The sequence below is a fragment of the Gouania willdenowi genome, chromosome 4 (genome assembly GCF_900634775.1).
Source record: "Gouania willdenowi chromosome 4, fGouWil2.1, whole genome shotgun sequence".
Taxonomy (NCBI): domain Eukaryota; kingdom Metazoa; phylum Chordata; class Actinopteri; order Blenniiformes; family Gobiesocidae; genus Gouania; species Gouania willdenowi.
In genome coordinates this window covers 22552539-22564982 of record NC_041047.1, presented here as the reverse complement: position 1 = coordinate 22564982, position 12444 = coordinate 22552539, and positions in this window count along the sequence as shown.

The following is a 12444-nucleotide window of genomic DNA, read 5'->3' as shown; positions in this document are numbered from 1 at the left end:
AAGGTCATGTTTAGGTTTTGGTTGAGAATGTTGTCAATAACACTCTGCATATGCAAAGAGGGATGGAGTAGGAGTGATTTTTGAACAGCCATTCAGAGTCACAGTTTGGGTCATAATCAGCACCCTCATTCAATGGGATTCTGACGGAAATGAACGGCACGTTGTCTACAGAGTTTTCCTGAAATGACTTAGTCATCAACATCCCCCACCAGATTGGCTCTCATTATAACTCACAACCTTTTCTTAAATGTCCTAAATATAAGAACTTAGATGTATAAGAAAATATTATCACATCAGAATATAAAATTACTGTCTCAAACCGTTTCTAAGAAAAGCTGTCCCCTTTGAAGATACCTCGAACAGAGAAAAAAAACAGGACAAGTACAATAACTCCGGAAATAAATATTTGCGCACTTGTCATTTTCGAACTCCATCAAGGTATTGATACCCTGAAGCCACACACCAAATTTGGTTATCCTATCTTAAACAGTTTCTGAGAAAAGCTGTTCCCTTTGACTGGGACGGACGGAGCGAGCTCAAACCTTTATCCCCCTTCCACACTTTGTGGCGGGGGATGATTAGTAGAATTTGAAATCTCAGGTACAGAAGGTTTTGCAGGTTGTTTACATTTTAAATAAAAAAAAAATAAACATAAAAAGGGTGGCAGCAGAGTGATATATGGTTACTGATTCTGCTTCACAGCAGTAAGACATCCTGAGAGCTCTCTGTGAACATTTTCACATGCATCCCTGTGCTTGTTTTCGCACGTACTTCGTCTTCCTCCCACAATCAGAAAACATGAACATAAGGTTATTAACGTATCTCTACCTTGAGTACCTGTCAAGCAAACAATATTTTCATTGGTGTTTAATTATTTGTTTGTCTGTTAGCAGGATTATGTCAAAAGTATTTAACAGATTTTGAACCAAAGATAAACTTCAGGCAATGAAAAATTCCATTATATTTTGGAGGGAATTAGGATCAATACATGACCACATGGATCGGTTTGAAAATTTAAAAAAAAACAAATCTCTCTCTGTCATCTTTGGTGAAATTTCAAGAGTTAATTTCTTGGTTTGTAATTCACTGATCTTTATAAAATTTGACTCAGTTATGTCGGGTTGGTTCCTCAATTATGTCACCAAATTCCATCCGGATTGGATCTGGATTGCGCATTTCATCACAAATTTGCACAAAGTGCCCATACATTTGGATCCACTGTATCTTTATCAATGAGGATAGAAATTTCTTCCAAGCCTTTAAAGTGTGAATGATTAGGATCAATGATCCAGCAAAGAGGATATTTGGTGCTTGGCAGAGGTTTGTTCTCTCTAAGTGCTCCTGTTAGTACACATAATAATCTAAACACCTAGATACAGTATTCCTCTAAATATACATTTAATTATTCTCATTTTGGAGTGAAATAAGGGAAAAGTCCTGCCCAAGTTCAGTATCTTTAGTGAAGATGACGGCGGTACGTTTGGGAAAAGTTGACACCACCAATGAAAGAAACTGATATCTACTCAATGGCCACCTTTACATGGGGCTTTAATTCCCCTTTAATTCAGAATAAAAATTAAATCCTCTATAAACTGACCCTGTAGACACTTAATTAGTGCTTCGAGATGACTATTGTTGTAATTTGTGCTATATAAATAAAGTTGAATTGAATTAATTCCAAATGCAAATGGATTTCCGAATTGAACTTAAATCCGATTGAGGGGGTTGGTTCATTACGATTTTAATTCCGAATTAAATTATTCCTTCCTGTAAATCTTATAAACATTTAATTATGTTTCATGGGGAATTGAATAAAGCCAAATAAAACTGATTTCCATGTAAACCTCAATTCAGAATTGTTATTTCCATGTAAACATGAAGCAGAAAACTTTAATTCCGAATAATTTCATTCGGAATATCTAATTCCAAATTAAAAAAAACATCATGTAATCAAGGTCTATATTCTCAAAAGATAAACATTCATTTTTATGTGAAGCATCTTTCTCTGTTCTGCATTGTTTTCAAACTGAAGTTGCAGGAAAACCAGGTCATCAGCACTAGTGGTGCTGAGTTCTTTGGAAAATAAAATTCTTCCAGAGCCAGGATTTGTGGATTTGAGGCCCTCATTAGTAATCCACACCGTACGTGAGGCCCAGTCTGTCTGTTGGCTTCACTGCCCACCAATGACACCAAACCTCTGGTTGTTTGATTCAGATGAACAGTTTAACAGCTTTGGGTCGCACAGAGAGCACAAGATGTCTGCACACGTTGGAACAGATTGTACAGTGTTTGCGTCCTATTGTGAGCACTGAACACGTCTTATCTCTGTATTCAACAAAGAGGAGAATGAAGTCTGCTCTTTTATGAGAGGATTTCTAATTCTGCTGCGTCTTCTCTGACAGTTCACAGTGGTTTTCCTCTCAGCAGCTCAGCGGGTCACAGTGACCCATCAGCGCACAAGTAGCAGGAGCTCCGAGACTGTGGCAGTACTGTGCACGTGCAAACAACTTCAGATTCCGCTTTTATAAAAGCAAACAAATAATATAAAAGTACACTGTGTGCACAGTGGGGAAAATCTCTCAAACAACTCCATTTCAACTCTCATCCACACGTTTGTCAACACTGTTATCCTTTGTTTAGCCCATGTGGATCATTCCCTGAGTATTTTGACACTTTCTCTGTGCATCTGTCATCTTTTTCTTTGTCTGAGAAGACAATGACTAAATCATGTGTGTCTCACTGAAAGAAATGATCAGCACTGTGGGAGAAAGAATGGACTGGAGTGGAGGAGGATTAGACACCTGTGAATACAAATCCACCAACAGGAACCTCTGAGGCTGGAAATACTGATGAACATTAGCATGTCAGTGGAGCTGTTTTCACTAAACCATCTGTCAGCATGTTGCTGACAGAAACCTGTGGTCCTGTGAGAAGATGAGATGTTGATCTTTGAACAAATCACATGCAGGTTGATTGGATATGAAATGTTATTTGCTGACTTTCAGTCAGGAGGTAAAACGTGAGCAGCTGTTTCAGAGCTTAGCTTTATGGGGAGATATTTGTCAAAGAAAAAAAAAAAAACATGAGAAAATCTGAAAAATACATTTGAAAATCTAAAAACACATAAAAATCTGAAAAACACGTGAAAATCTGAAAAACGCGTGAAAATCTAAAACTTGTTGAAAACTGAAAAAGATTTGAAAATCGAAAAAACACGTGAATATCTGAAAAATGTGAAAATCAAACAGACACATCAAAAATTTAAAATCTGAAAACCCACATGAAAATCTTAAAAAACACGTGAAAATCTGAAAAACACGTGAAAATATAAAAAACACGACTATCTGAAAAACGTGAAAATCTAACAAGCACGAGAAAAATTGGAGAAAAAACACATGAAAATAAAAAAAAACACGTGAAAATCCGAAAAAAATTAAATTAAATTAAAAAAATAACATCTTAAAATGTAAAAAAAAAAAAAAAAAAAAAAAACCCGATCTGAGAAATACATGTGAAAATTGTGAATATATTTGTGAATATTTTGAGACAAATCTCTCCCCATATAGCTTACCCCTCCCATCATAAATAACTCCTTACTGTCCTGCACTCTGCATCGTGACTGAGAGGTATTTGCTCCTCTGCCTTGTTTCACCTTGTCTCACCAAATTACTGATGCATTCAATGACCCATGATTAACCTGCATTTTCCCCTCATGTCTTAAGCATTGTTATGATCTTACGCTTCACATCTGTGCTGTGGTCACACTATCTGTACATGGTGAAGTTTACAAAACACGTCCTCAGAAGAAAAAGACACAAAAGGTCACATTTCAGTGTTAAGATGACGTCATAAGAAAAGTGAAATGTGCAGCATTATATTTTACATAGACTTCTCCTATGAAGTGCCATTGCTTACTATAGTGAATTGAAAGGCTTTAAACGTTTATTCACAATCACCTATTCACATGCATGCAGGCTCCGCCCACCTAGATCTGCAACACTCAGTAGGTTTACCTGCAGCTTAAGAAAACTGAAATGGCTTATTGCGATAGATGTTTGATCGGCTGCTGGACAGGTTGATTAACAAACCCTGATAGCACGATTGACAATCGAGCTAACAGTTAATGTAATTCACTTGATCAGACTCCAACATGGCGTTCTGGACATGCACAACTTTTTCTATACTGTCCCCCGTAAACAGAAGGAGATGGATGGAAGGAGAAGCTGCACTTTCAGCTGGACGAGGGAAGCAATTTTACGATGCTACAGCTAAAAAAGCAAAACAACTCAAAATACATGGATGGGAGACAAACATGAAAAAACTGATTTTCAACTGTTGTTGCCATATTTTCTTTTTAAAAGAATGACAACAAGTTTGTGAGAAACCGACTAAGTTTGAACCAGGCGTGTATAGTGTGTGTCGGTTTGTCGCCATTCACCCCTTTTTGATACTAGCAGCATTCCTCTGTGCACAGTGGACTCGGATATTTATTTACACGTTTGCTCTAAGAGGAATTATTTTAAATGCTTGCTGCACCTCATCTTCACAGTTAGATACGACATGTTGCCAGGCAACCAAACTAAAACCCCAAAGAAAGTAGAAATGAACATGTGCAGCATACTTTCTATCTGCATGGTAATTACCGTATAATGACAGCAGTGAAATGTTTCTCACGTTCAGGCAAAACCTTCCACATTTTCCCCACATTTTCTAAGCCTTCCATTTTTGGTGAAGTCAGAATGGTTTCCCTCTCACGTGATCACCCTATTCACTCCAATGACTAACCGTACTGGTTCGAGCCTCACCACAGATCGTTCTTGTAAGCGGGTTCAGCACATACTGTGTCTTCCATCAGCTTGGCGTTCGGAAACCCATTATATCTGCTGAAGCATAGAGTTTTGGTGCAGGGAGACCATTAGGACGCCACAGATCACATCAAGAGGAACAGCCAGGGGCAATAATAAAGGATACATGTACCTGACAAGTACACACTGTTCTCAATGTAAGAATTGGCTTCAGAAGCAACAGAAAAGAGAGCAGACATGCGTCATACAATGTGAAGGAAGTAGGATGATGCCCCTCTCCTCTCCGTCTTTGTATTCAAACTTTGTGAACTCACAGAAGAAGTGCTGTGAATTCATCACCTCACAGAAATAATGACAGGGATGCTGGAGAAGCAGAACAATGCACAGAGTTCACTCACTCAGATTAATTTAAACTTTCTTTTAACTTGCAGATAAGAACATAATTAATATATGATCACATGTAGTTCTACACAAATCTACACCTAGAAGCGTAAACACAAAAATGTAAAAACACTTTTTAAGACACAAAATTCCACGCTTTGTGAGTCAGCAGTCGGTGCCTGGAGGCAGTAATTTCTAACTAAACCAGAAGGATGTAGTAATGTAAACACTGCACAAAGTACACACACTGCACATTGTTCAAACTTCATTATTGTAAAACTATGTTAAATAGCTGGATGGATGGATAGATTTCAACTTGTTTCCATTGAAGGCTCTTTTGGGCACGAGACTTTGCTGCAGGAAGATGGACGCTCCAAACCTCCTTATAACATTCTGCATTCCTTTGTTGTTTCACGTCTAATGTGGCAGGAATAATTATTAAGTATAATGCTAAGAAATGTCCCAGTCTCCTCTTCTGTTTACACCAGTGACGTGCCGTGAGGGTTGGATAGGCACGTTGCCAATCTAGACCACCAATGACAATTTCATATGTTTCTGCTGGCAAGTGTTAATCAAACAAAATCAGCATTGCAAAACACCATTAAAGAAACACAAACAATTATTCAATATAGCCTCCATACTCTCCCATCAAGTTATATCTCATGACACGGCAGCGCATCCGTTGTTTGTGTTGGAAACACAGAAACACGGAGAAAATGACAACAACAACAACTCAGTGAGGCACATCCACAAAATCAATCCTTCCTTTTGTACCATTCACTGTAGAAAATACAAACAATTTTCTGACCTTACCTTTGCTGAAGGTCTGGTAGCTCAGGTGTTGGTCTCCCATCTTTTAAAAGCTGTCGTTTTTCCTAAAAAAAAGTTTCTCTATCATCTCTGGCGCTGTCATCCTGACTGTAGTGTTATCCCACTTCTAGCTAGAGAACGTAGCAGCGGCGACCACGTGATATCAATTCACTAATGCACTGTGAACGTACCTATAGCATTTAGCATAGCACGATTATGTCCGACATAAATGGTTTTTGTAGTGTTATCCAGAATGTTGGTATGTGTGTTACCACTAGGGGCAGACCATGCATAGTGGGTGCGTGTGTACTGCATGAAAGGACACCAGAGAAGAAGGTGTGTGTGTGTGGCAGCCATCATAATAAAGAGGCTCCGTGTTCACACAAAGCAGCGGTCTTTATTTATAAAAGAACCCAACACAACAGTTTTCATCTTGGGGAACTGACTGCGCATGCGCAAACACATAAAAACACGCTATGGGGCCAGAGGCAGAGCAGCAATGTGCTTTTGGGAGAGGGTGTGGCCTCCTCCTGCCTTACAGCACAGTGAGACTGTGCAGCGTCTCTGCCGTACCAGGAAATAGCGATGTTTATTCATTTGGGCTATGAAAAGCACAAAATGCTGACACTTTCAAACTTATAGGTACTGTAGGCTATCAAAAATTTAAAAATAAATAATTTATAATTAAAACAAATAATCAAAATATTAATTCACCCTTGGTTAGGCACAGCCTACCTTGCCTACCCTGACTGCACGTCTCTGGATTACATGTACCATGCCATGTTTTCCGCAAGAGAAGTGGTCATGTGACCAGGTACCTCACGACATGTGAGCATACATGTCACGTTCTGTGACATGTATTTGTGGGAAAAAATTTCCATTGAACTTTTGCGACACATTTCAACATCAAAACATCTGAAATTCCTCCTCATGAAAGCGTCAAAACTTTTTAGCGATATCTGAGTGTTTTTTTCAAAATTTCCATCACCAGACTTTATTGTGCTATTTAGATTTTACGCATTTCCAAGGGTAATGGAAACACAGCTTTTGACAAGTTGGACTTGTTGCAACAACAAGTATCCAGTTCATACTGGACCAGTGCAATCAGGGAACCACAGAAACCAGCTTGCATTGTAGTGTCCCTATCAACCACCTGTGTGGTTCATCCCACATCAGCCCAGGCTTACTAACCTGGTCAGACCTGTGTGTATGGCCTCCTGGGAAACGTAGCATCTCACACTTAACCACTCTGCACAGACAAATTTAATGGGGTTTCAAAGTCATTTACAACACTGAATGAATATAAAGATATGAGGTGATGCAAGCATTCCCCGTATGTTACAAATTGATGTTATGATGTCTTATCATTGAACTACACAATTAATGGCATTCTGGACATGTTTGCGTAGATAATAAGTCATCAACAGTCATCTCCATGACCCATTTCAATCACAGAAATGCTTTTTGGTGTTTTGGCTTTTTACATGAAATGTCAGCCTGAAATCTGTGGCGTGCAGAGACAGATAAGAGCTGGCGTGCTCTTACCAAGCTGATCTCCAGTATCCTGAGCACCTGGCAGAGTGAATTAATGCGGTTCACGAGACTGGAAAGTGGGTCAGGCTCCAGTGCTTTCTGCAGCCATCGCAGCTCACTGGAGACATGCGGTTACACAAACACATCTATTGTTATTGAAGATGATGAGGGCTCGATGAGCCTGAGCCTCCAAATGGGGAAGAAGGGGAGCCCAGGAATGTGAGGCTGCATACATGTGGGAAAAAAGCAGGGCATATGTTAGCGGTGTTTTACACGTACAGTAACGATTTCTAATCCTCATCGTGACTGGGCTTGTTAAAGACGAAAAAAAAAAAAACAGCGTGCTCTCATGTTTCATTTTTCCATAATCCAAATGAAAATATCTCTTCTCTTCAAATGTGATCACAAACAAACCTCTGAATGACACTGCCTTTCTGTGAATGATGTTAAAAGTTCACAAAAAGTAGGTCAGTGCTTTTTATAACGCTTCTCCTGCTCCTGACTCACATCTGCTGATATGTATTTAAATTAGCTGCTCCACTGTTATAAAAACATCTGCATGTGACCCTTTGTATTCACTTTGGTTCCACTGTGAGGCATATCCAATAATTAATGGGTTGTTTCTTTAATGCAGGTTTCCAGAGCTGCTTCATTGTCACTGTGAACTCTTCTGCTTCCTGCTTTGTGAAATGGGTATTGTTGTTGTTGTTGTCACACTGACTGAAAGTGGAGCAGGTGCACTAGTGGAAGGTGAGGCGGAGATATGATCATCACATGAATATTAACATTTTTATGTTCTCGTGTTGGCGGTCAGGGCCACTCGGTCACATAATGGTTACTGTCAGGATTACTATTGCAACAACACATCATCAGTAGGGTCAAACTAACCTGTCTCACGACGGACATTTGTGTGTCCTCAAAAAGTCAGTCTTTTGTCACTGTGTGTTTATTATCAGGACAGTTGTAATTTAGTAATTATCGTGTTATACCTTAAGTCACATATGTCAAACTCAAGACCCGTGGTCCTACTCCGGCCCACCAGACCATCTAGTCCGGCCAACGGGAAGATTTTGTTCAAAGAAAAAAAATGGACTTTTTATAAATTACGATATAAATTGTAGATAAAATACAATGGGGAGTTGTAGAACTACATTATGTACAGAAATATTAAATCACAATTATTTTTAAAAACTACATTGCAAATTTTGAGAATGTTCATTTCACCAATTGCTTAACATTCAGGATTTTGTTTGAAATTTGTGCATTTTCCTTTACAAAAACATGGATTTTTCTGGCCCGGCCCACTTGAGGTCAAACTGGGATGTGAATAGTTTGACACCCCTGCTTTAAATCTGATATCCAGAGTTTCTGAGAAATATATGCAATATATGTATGATTCTTTTGAAATGCGAAAAAATACCTAACTAGTCTTTAACTATGGTCTACTGCTGGTGGTCATTCATATACGTCAATGTATATAAATAGAAAATTGTACCGCGATCGCCCAGCCAATAGGCTTTAGCTTCCTGTAGTGGAGACTGTCAATCAAAGTGAATGTGCGTGCGTAAACTGTGCACAGAAACAAGGCCGCGAGTCACAACAACAAACAGGAATCAGCAGAGCATCATGGAGGAACGCTCTGAAACTCCAAAGTTTCTACTAAAAAACAAAAGAAAAGTCCAGGTACAAAGCTTGTGGATAAACGTCTTCGTGATCGCAACAGAATTTATCTAGAAGCTGCTTTTCAAAGGTGGAGGGTCTTGAGGCTTTAAAAAGGATTCCGAACGGACCCCTATTTGCCGACATTTCTCATGGACAGGTAATAAACACGTTTTAATCAAACTACCAAGTGTTTTATTAGTGAAAAACAATACTAAACGTGTGTTGGTGTGTTATACATTGTTGTTATGTTTCGCAATGCGCGTACACAAAAGTAGAGGCGTGGCTTCTGGTAGATTGGCAGAGGCAGGGGGAGGAAGTGGAGCTCTTTAGGGCGGGGCATCAAGACGTTCGCTTTTGAATTTTCTCTTTCACTTTTCATTCTACGTATAATCGCTTTAAGTAAATATGGTTTAATGTCTACTGCAGATACATAAAAGTTTAACTATGTGTTTGACACCTTAGTTCAGGCAAAAAAGGTGAACTGATACAGTTTATGATGAATGATACATGTGCTCATTTCTTATACGGGCCTCACAGTTTCTATACAAAGCTTTATAACCAGAAGAACTCTTATTTCATATTTTATTGCAGTGGTTCCCAACCTTTTTTGGGTTGTGACCCCATTTTGATATCACAAAATTCTGGCAACTCCAAATACTTTTTTCCTCTTGAATTCCTTTTTGATCATGTTTGTGTTACAGTCAGATACAGAGTAGTGAAGATTAGTGCACAAAGTGACAAAATGCAGCTAGATTTTTATTTGAGAAAGTGAAAACACAGAATCCAGTTGTAAAATAAAAATGTCATTTTCATCAGTAATTTTTTTTCAATCAATTACTAGACATTTTAGGCATTCTGCCAGCATCAACAATAATGGACCCAATCGTAAAGCCTGACACGTTCTCTGAATGACATTCATTCATTCATCCATCATCTACGTTCTTTACAAACCCAAACGATGATAACCAAAGAAAACAGTTTCCTGCTCTTTTGTTGCTACATGTGCAGTCTTCATTTAAACCTGTGAGTGCTGAGAACGCTGTGTCCTAATGGCCAGCGAAGTATGCCAAACTCATGTGCACTAATTCCCATGTTGCTCATTTTTCTTGTCGTAGATGTTCCAGCGCTGTTATTTTTACACGCGTTGTTGTTTCATTTCCACCGTTATCAGTAACAGCTTCAGGAAAGCACAAAAAGTGCCGACTGATATAATTACATTTCTATTGAGATGAGAAAAACAAACTGGAATGAATGCTGGAACATTGTTAATCAGGATGTGGGGATCAGCCTGTGTTTCATGGATAAAAGAGAAGTATTTTACCCCCGTCACCATGTGTAGCCTGTTACTTTGTGTTGTTGTGCTTTTGTTTGTCTGCATTCAGAATCACAATCACAATCAAAATTCCTTTATTAATCCCAGTGGGAAATTGCTTTTGTTACTGCCACTTATGAAAAAAGAAAAAAACCACAAATTAAAGAATAAAATGTTTAACATAGACGAAAGAAAGAATAAACGTTAAATAAGTGTATAATTAAGTAAAAGACTGTTAAAAATAAGGATCAGATACACACACATTACAGTAGTAAAAGTGAGATAGATGATGATAATAATAATAATAATAATAATAATAATAATAATAATAATAATAATAATAATAATAATAATAATAATAATAATAATATTAATAATATACAAATATGATACAGATATTTACAACACTCAAGCTGTGAGGGTACAGTGATGCATTATATAGTTTGATTTCCTGTGGCGTTCTGTGGAGCACCGTGGTGGGATCAGCCTGGTGCTGAAGGTGCTTCTGTGACTGACCAGCACATCATGGAGTGGGTGGGGCTCATTGACCAAGATGGCCTTCACCTTGGACTAGCTCCTCCTCTCTGTCACCACTGTCATTCTCACATAAAGTCAACTTTTGAATGTGTTCTGGATGCATGTGTTGATTGAACACGTTCACAAGTTCCAGTAATCTAACCCTAAAAAGTTACTTCTAAAAAAGGGTTTCTTTCAAACTTTTCCATAGTTTCTTACAAACAACAAATAAAATAAAGACAAATATCAAGTTTGTATTTAGAGTATGTTTACTGACAAAACTATTGAGTAAAGAGCTAAAGGAATGAACATGGACTTCCTTAGAGAAAAGGAAGCTGGGCCACAGTTTTGGTAGTACCTGTTCACCACTATAGGGTACATTATTTTATAACTAACCCAAAGTAGGTTTTGTTGAGTGAACCTGATTGATTTTGACAGCACTAATTGGAATAAGTTCTACTTTCTTCTTCTTCTTTGTTCCTTCAGTGCTGAAAGTAGCGCTACAGCAAGCCTCTAAAGTTTAAAACGTTTATGGATTGTATTACAATAATATAACAACAACATTAAACCTGTGGTTAAGAACCTTGGTGTCTGGTTCGACAGCAATCTGAGTTTGGAACATCATACCACAAAATTAGTACAGTCTTGTTTTTACCACCTGAGGAACGTTTCTAGAATATGCTTTTAAAGACACAAACAAACAATTTGACATGCTTTTATCTCTTGTTGTTTGGATTACTGTAACATCCTTTTTACCTGCATGAATCAAAATTCCACAAACCGTCCAGATCTCAGCTGCAAGGCTGAAGAGTTTTTTCATGAACTCCGCCCCTTTCTACAAGGGCCGAGTTTGGTTTTTGTCTTTTTTTCCTCTTCTTCCTACCCATTCTTTCATATTTCTCACCTAAGTTATTGTCCTTCATGTTTCTTGGTCGGGATGTAACTTTAGCATTTTTAAACTGGCTCCCAGTATGTTTTAGGATTGATTTTAAGATTTTATTGATTACTTTTAAAGCCCTAAAAATGGCCTGTCCCCAAACCTCAGAGCTTTTATTACCATATACACCAGCACGTACCTTAAGATCCTCAGGCAAAGGTATGATGCTCTCTGTTCCACGGCTGAAAACTAAAGGGGACGGAGCCTTTTCAGTCCTGTATCTTCTAACTTGTTTTTATATTTCTGTTTTTAAACTAAATTAATTTCTGACCAAGACTCTATATATTTTATTTTCTAATGTATAGCTGCCTTTGGAAAGCACTTTGTAACGCGTTTTGAAAAGCGCTATATAAATAAAGTGTATTATTTATTATCATGTTTTAACTACAAAAAATAATTCCAACAAACCACAACAATCTGATCTCTACAAACTAAGCATATACAGATTTACCTTTGACACCAGGACATTATGACTTATACCCTAAAGG